Below are 7175 nucleotides of genomic sequence, written 5' to 3'. Positions count from 1 at the left end.
CAGAATCTGAAACAGGCTCCAGGCTCTGAGCTGTCAGCACAGAGCCCAACGTGGGGCTTGAACTCATGGACAGCGAAATCATGACCTGAGCCGAAGTCGGCCACTTAACCGACTGAGCCACCCAGGCGCCCCGTGTTTTAAGCAATTCTTTAGCTGTCATTTCTTCCTGGAATTTCTTTTAAGGAGTATTCTTCCATTTCATCATTTTGGCTAGTTTTCTGTCCCTAATGTGTTTTAAAAGCTTGTTATGTGCCCTGAACCTGTGAGCACTAACATCAAAGAGGGGTCATACACTATCCAGGACCTGGCCTTCAGGAGGTTTTGTTGTTGTTGTTGTTGTTTTGAGAGGGTTACTTGCTCTCTGTTGTGTGACTCTAGTCACTTTATCTCCCTACTCATAGTGATGTTTTAGACCTTCCACTAGATGTGCTTTGATTTGTTCCTTGATGTAGCCCTGGAAAGGAAAACAAACAAACAAACAAACAAAATCAACCAGAAAACAAAAAACAAGCAGACCCACAAACAGAAAACCCAAAAAACTAGAAACCCCAGCTACAATTAAACAACAGAGTGGAGGCAGTGCTGATGGAAGAGGCCTTTTTCCTTACAAAGAGAGAAATGCCAGGGAGGGAAAAATAAAATAAAAATTGACCAGACAGATAAACTATATGGCTTAACCCAGAGATGGAGAAAGGAAAATAAAGAAGGAGGAAGGGAAAAAGAAAAGAAAATTGACCAGAGAAACTATACAGCTTAATCCAGAGAGAAAGGAAAATAAAGGAGGTGTAGAACATGTATCAAGAGAATAGATTAAATATGTCTGCTTAAACAAACCAACAACCAAAGTAACTAGACTAGAGGGGGGAAGAGATAAGAAGGAGAAAAGGAAGGAAGAATATATCTATATAATAAGAATCTTCCAAGAATTAATCCAGGCAGTGCAGCAGCACTGGTCTGGAGTAGGGGCTGTCTGGTTCATCAGCGTCTATCCTCAGTTATCAGGCACTGAGGGGCGTGGTTTGGTGTAGGCGGGTCCCGCCTCCACTGTGGGCTCCACCAAACCGATCCCTGAGGCCCTGCCTTGGTGGTGGTGGGGAGAAAAATGCAACATCCCAGTCCCTCCTCTACAACCGGGTGTCCCAAACCACTCTGTTCAAGCCATCCTTACTGTGCCATGGGCACAAATGAGGCCATTTGTCCCACTCTGCTGACTCCCATGCTTCCCTGGCACTAGGCTGGGGCTTAAACCCCAATGTATTTAAGATTCCCCCTCTGTGTGCCCTGATTTCATGGAAGTGCTGGTCTGTTGAGCGGATATATACCTTCTTCCCACAGCACTCTGGGGAGGAAATTGCTTTCTTCCACTGAGGGCTGCGCCTCTGAGCTAGTTATCGAGCCGGGGGCTGGCTCCACTCCTCCCCAGCTGCAGGAACAGGGCAAACGGCCCCAGTCCAGAGAAAGCCCCGCAGTTAGAGATTGGACCTTTCTCCGTCAGCTCCGTGGTTTTTTTGTTGTCCAGATACAATCCTATACTTCCCCATCCTCTCTTTCTCTTCCCTTAGTCTCTCTGCAGAAGGGGATCCCTCCTCTCTGTTTATTTTATCTCTCTCAGTTCTCAATCACACACCTATGGCCTGTCTTGTCTCACTGGGTCCCTGGAAGCATCTCTGTTGCTTTGCCGCCCGGACTCTTGGAGTTCAAAGTCCTTTGGCATCAACACTGCTTTGTATGAGAGACGAGGGAACTTTGGATCCCCCTACTTCTCCATCATGTTGGCCCCTCTCCTGACTTCATCTCCTAACGTCAGCAATTTATCATCACATCATCACGAGAAGGGTGAGTACAGTACAATAAGATATTTTGAGAGAGAAAAAGACTGCATTCACATAACTTTTATTACAGTATATTGTTATAATTGTTCATTTTATTTTTTTAATCTTTCACTGTGCCTAACTTATAAATTAATTTTATCATAGATATGTATACATAGAAAAACTATGGTATTCACAGGGTTCACTACTGTCATTTCAGGCATCCACTGAGGGTCTTGAAATGGACAGGAGGCATATTTTTTCCAACATATCCCCATCTCCCTTGTTTAAAAGCCTGTGAATTACACAAATAAGGATACCAGTAGAGTAACTCAGGTTTTCCTGACACTTACTTAGGTGGGAAATGAGCAGGTTGCCATAAGCTCTGTCTTAGAGACACCTGTGTTTCAGCACCATCTGAAAACTAGCTGTGTAATTTTCCCATCAGAATAACGCAGATGAGAAATTTGTCTAAGACTCATTCCATGTGGTCTTCTTGTGTTGGCTGTGAACCTTTAATTTGATGGTGGACAGGATGAGTGAAAATGCTTCAGTATGTATGATTGTGGTCCACCTTTAGGTCCTAAGATATGCCTCTCAAGGTATACAAAGTTGAAAAGCCCCTTTTCACTAGGAGAATGAAAAGCTATTTGCTTCAGAGTGAAGGATGTCATACTTTCCGTGGTTATAAATGTATGTTCTTTACATTAAAGTATTATTCATTGTTTTCTCTATCTGAACATCATTCATGGGTCAAGTAAGATGCTACAGGGCTCTAATTTTGGAGCTCTTATAAGTGGCGACTTGTTTGTAGGGCTTAAGCAGGTTATTTCACTGTGTGGTAGTGTGCATTGTTCCCAATCAGTTCCTACCACGTTGCAGTCCTCCAAGTGATTTATGTTCAAAGAGTCTGCTTTCCTCAGATGGTGTCTTATTCCTGTATTTTGCCAGGATGTCATGCATTCTGTAATGGGCATTTCAATAGGTCAGGTTCAAATGCATTTAAAGGCAAGATTAGCAGTTATGTGCTCGCATTCCCTACGTGCATTATTTGCTTTGTGTCACAAAGGGGTCATGAGTGCATGCTTTAATAGCATTAGTGTTGTAAAATTACTCAGCGGCAGCAGCCAGCAAGGGAAAACTGCAAAAGATAATGGGGAAAAAATGTTTTGGGGGTGTGCAAATCAAGGAGACTTTGATGTAAATCTCAATTCTTAAGATTAAAAGTTCCTCTAAAATGCCTTCCTTTATTCATATTGATTACCCTGCTGTCAGGAATGTGTTTGCCAGAGCTCAGAAATATGAAAATGTGTGACAGTAAAAGTTCCTCATCAGACTTTTTATTAGGCACTGAAATCTATAAGAAATCTTTTTAAGTGGCTTGCGTTGCAGGGGCTCTGTTTGCAGCTTGCTAATAAATGTGTCATCAACTGGGAAATGTAAGCAAACATCTAAAACTTGATTTTTCATTTCAGATATAGACCCAAGGTATTGTGTAAAAAACACTTCTGTGACTTAGAGTGACTGTTAATTGTGACAGATTTCAAAGTCACCTTGCACGCATTTTGACAAGGTGAGTTATGAAATGAAATTTCCAGTTTGTTCCGACAAAAGACTTTAGTGGGAGGTTTTGATTATTAAACAAATCCAGACTTCAAGTTTTTAAAATAGCTGTCTGTTTGCCTCAGGTTTCTTTTGTGATGGTGGTAAGAAGTGGTTAATTATTGGTTTTTAAATCCCTGATGGGATACTTGGGGGGAAAACACATTTTGATCTTCCAGAGCAGATGGAAACAATATGCCTAGTGATGTGTTACAACTGTGTAGGTTTTGTGAGGCTTGCCTTTCAGAGCTGTTGGCCTCCCCTTTCACCTCAATCTGTCAGTAACAGGAAGGGTGCTCCTAAGTAGATCAACTGGCAGACCCCTGGGAGCCACAGCCATGACCCGAACCCTTGCTATGACCACAGTTTCTCTTTTCCATGGCCTATATAAACTCCATTCTTTATTTCCTTGAAACCAGCTTTAACCTGGAACCTTTATGAGGATATAATTATTTTCTGTTGTTTCCTAACCCAGCTGTAGATCTTAGAACCCCTGGGTCCTATAGCCTATTTGTTTAGGTCCTTGGATTAACCTAGGCTCTGCTTCTGTTTTCCATTCAGCCCCTGAATTAACCTACTGTCCTTGGTTATGACTTTCCTTTGTTTCAGGGCTTACAGGAGTCATCCAGGCACTGGCCCTGACCAGCCATGGCTTCTCTGTGCCCATGGTCACTTTGACTGCCATTCACACACAGTATACTATAGAACCATGTATCATTATGGTAAACTTTATGCGTAGAGTTTATTCACATGTGAAGTGATGTTCCAGCTACAGATAGGTCTTGGTTTTTTTCTGGTAGTTTTTTCTTCTATAAACATGCCACACACATACCAAATCAGTGAACACTAAACAATTGCTCCCATTTCAGTTCTTGTGAACCTCTGTTCACAATACTTTTTCAACCAATCGGTACATAACCATATGTGTGTTTCTCATTTAGTAGAACTCATGGCCAACAGCACTTGTAACTCATGCCCAAATGAAGCTTATCTAATGCAGTATGTTTTCCATAAGGCACATCCCTGCCATCTTACACTTAGGAACACTAGATGGGACTTCATTATTTTTAGGGACCTTTTTAAGCAGTAACATCACCAGGAAAAAGCACAAACATGCAAAAAATGTGGCACTAAATAAACCATGAACAGGACGCTTGATTGTAGTATGGGAGCTGAAGCAAGAAGGCAGAGAGATGCCATATTTTACATCAGCTGGGGACACGGGCCTCAAGAGATTCAAATATTTCATTGCTCTGTGCAGGTCTGCAAATGACCAAGAAAGTGCAGCAAATATTGATTTTAGGGTTACAAAAAATTTATCAAGTAGGTCACTGGCACATAAGGAATCCATGAATAACAAGGTTCGACTATGTCTACTTTTCCTAGATATTGTGACTGGGAAGGAAGATTCTGTGCCCTTTGGTAGCTTTTATCTTTATTCTTCACTTATTGCTGATTTTGAACTAACCTGGAGCATCTTCTCTATAGATGAGAAAGATACTTCTCCATCTTGGTCTTCTTCTCTTCTAATTCTTTTCCTTCTTCCACCTCAAAAATATAAAATGTTGATTCGATTGGACAGAGTATGAAATTTTTATTGGCTTGTATTTATTAATAAGTAGGGTTATTGTGTGTAAAAGACTGTGCATATACTTGTGTTCAGGAAAAAGTTAACATCCAGCCCTGTGACTGATGTCCTTGTTAGCAAGGCCTGCTTGCAAGGTTGGCCATTTGCTGGCATCTGGGAACTTATATTTCAGGTGTGTTCCCACCACCCTAACTGATAAGACTGGCTTGATGTGACTTAACTTTAAAACAGTAACGTTTAGGGGTGCCTGGGTGGCTCGGTCGGTTAAGCATCTGCCTTCGGCTCAGGTCATGATCTCACCGTTTGTGAGTTCGAGCCCCATGTCGAGCTCTGTGCTGACAGCTTGGAGCCTGGAGCCTGCTTTGGATTCTGTGTCTCCCCCTCTCTCTACTCCTCCCTTGCTCATGCTCTGTGTCTCTCTGTGTCTCAATAATAAATAAACGTTAAAAATTTTTTTTAAAAATAAAAAAAAAACCAGTAAGGTTTATACTGAACACTTTGGTGTTCAGTACCCACACAGAGGGTACCTGTGTGGTCAATCCCCAGCAAAAATTTTGAGTCCCTACTGAGCTTTCCTTATAGATGTTTCACAAAGATTTCACAACTTGTGCTGGAGGAATCATGTGTTATGTTGTATGACTCCGCTAGGAGGGACTCTCGGAAGCCTGTGCCCTGTTTCCTCTGTACTTCACCCCACACACCTTTCCCGTTTACTGATTTTCCTTTGTATCCTTCACTGTAATAAATCTTAGCTGTGAGTACAACTATACACAGAGTCCTGTGAGTCCTCCTAGAGAGTCACCAAACCTATGTTGTATTGGGCACCCCGATGCAACCTGCATGCCTCTTGGTATGTTGTGTCTCACTATTCCCCTATGTGCCTGGGAGGCAGTGGACCCAGGCCCTTATCCCATACTCTCAGTTGTCTCCCCCATTTCTAAGGACATATAGCTGATCCTTAAAGCAGCCTGTCTGAAAGTTGCTATCTTCTTTGTTGTGTGTCTTTTCTCTCTTCACTTTCTTTTCTCCATCTGACAGCCTAAGGGCAGCAAATGCCCTCGATTTGGAGTCATCCTTTACAAACAATTGAAGGCTCCATTTGAGACTATCGCTTAAGTCCTATGCATCAACTTACCTCTACCAGGGAACCCCAAATTGGGGTTAGACACTGGCCCGGTTACTAACACCACTTTTTCTCCCCTTTACATATTGGTTACCTCTTATATAATACCTGACACACACAAAATAAGAGTACCTGACGCAAAACAGAAGTAATTGGCAGAGCAGGATTCAAACATTCTTTGATCCCTTTTGCTAAATGTCATTAAAATACCACACACAACCCTGATACTCCTTATCAGTTTCTTTTTATTTTCTACCCATCCTCTTCTCCAACCTGTCTGTCCCCAGCTTTTTTTTTTAGTGCGTTGTGGTGAATGTGGGCTGTGCTGTGAGGATTAGCTATTCTAAGATAGCATTTTTTTCCTTTTTTCTCTCGCTTGCATTGTCAAACCTATCTCTCTTTATCAAATCTCATAATTCTAACTGTAACTTACTTAACTTACAGAACAGCTCATATTCCCAGGAAAAAACAAACTTTACTCCATCAGCCATTTTTATTACACACTTCAAAAGTACCAGAGACCAGTTTTCCCACCATTACTTGGTTTATTTCATACAGAAGAATCACCCCACCTGAAACAGCATTCATACAGTCAACACATGACACGATGATGCCAATTTGATTGTGTATCAAGTGCCACATTTTTAGGGTTATGCTTTGTCAAGCAGCCTTTAGGTTTCTGTCAAGATGGAGGCTACTGACTTGCTTTAATTCACTTCATTTATCAGTGTCTTTCCGGATCCATGGAATTCAAGAGTTGACCACATAACACAATGGTTATACTCCCTTTTGAGACAAAGTCCCTGAATTTTAGAGTCATACTGCCTTAGTTAAAATCCTGCCTCATGTTAGCTTTGTTATCTTGGGCAATTTTTTTAATTAACTTTTTTAGCTTTAGATTTCTTATCTATTGAACGAAAATTAAATGAATGAATAGATGTGAAGTATTTAGGGACACAAAGTAAGTACTCAATGCTGTGAATAACAATGATAATTTTATTAAATAGAGAAGATGGGTATGAAAGTCTAAAAACAGTATGGTAGAGCAAAC

This window comes from Herpailurus yagouaroundi, unplaced genomic scaffold (genome assembly GCF_014898765.1).
Source record: "Herpailurus yagouaroundi ecotype Mexico unplaced genomic scaffold, PumYag 180, whole genome shotgun sequence".
Taxonomy (NCBI): domain Eukaryota; kingdom Metazoa; phylum Chordata; class Mammalia; order Carnivora; family Felidae; genus Herpailurus; species Herpailurus yagouaroundi.
This window is presented reverse-complemented; position numbering follows the sequence as displayed.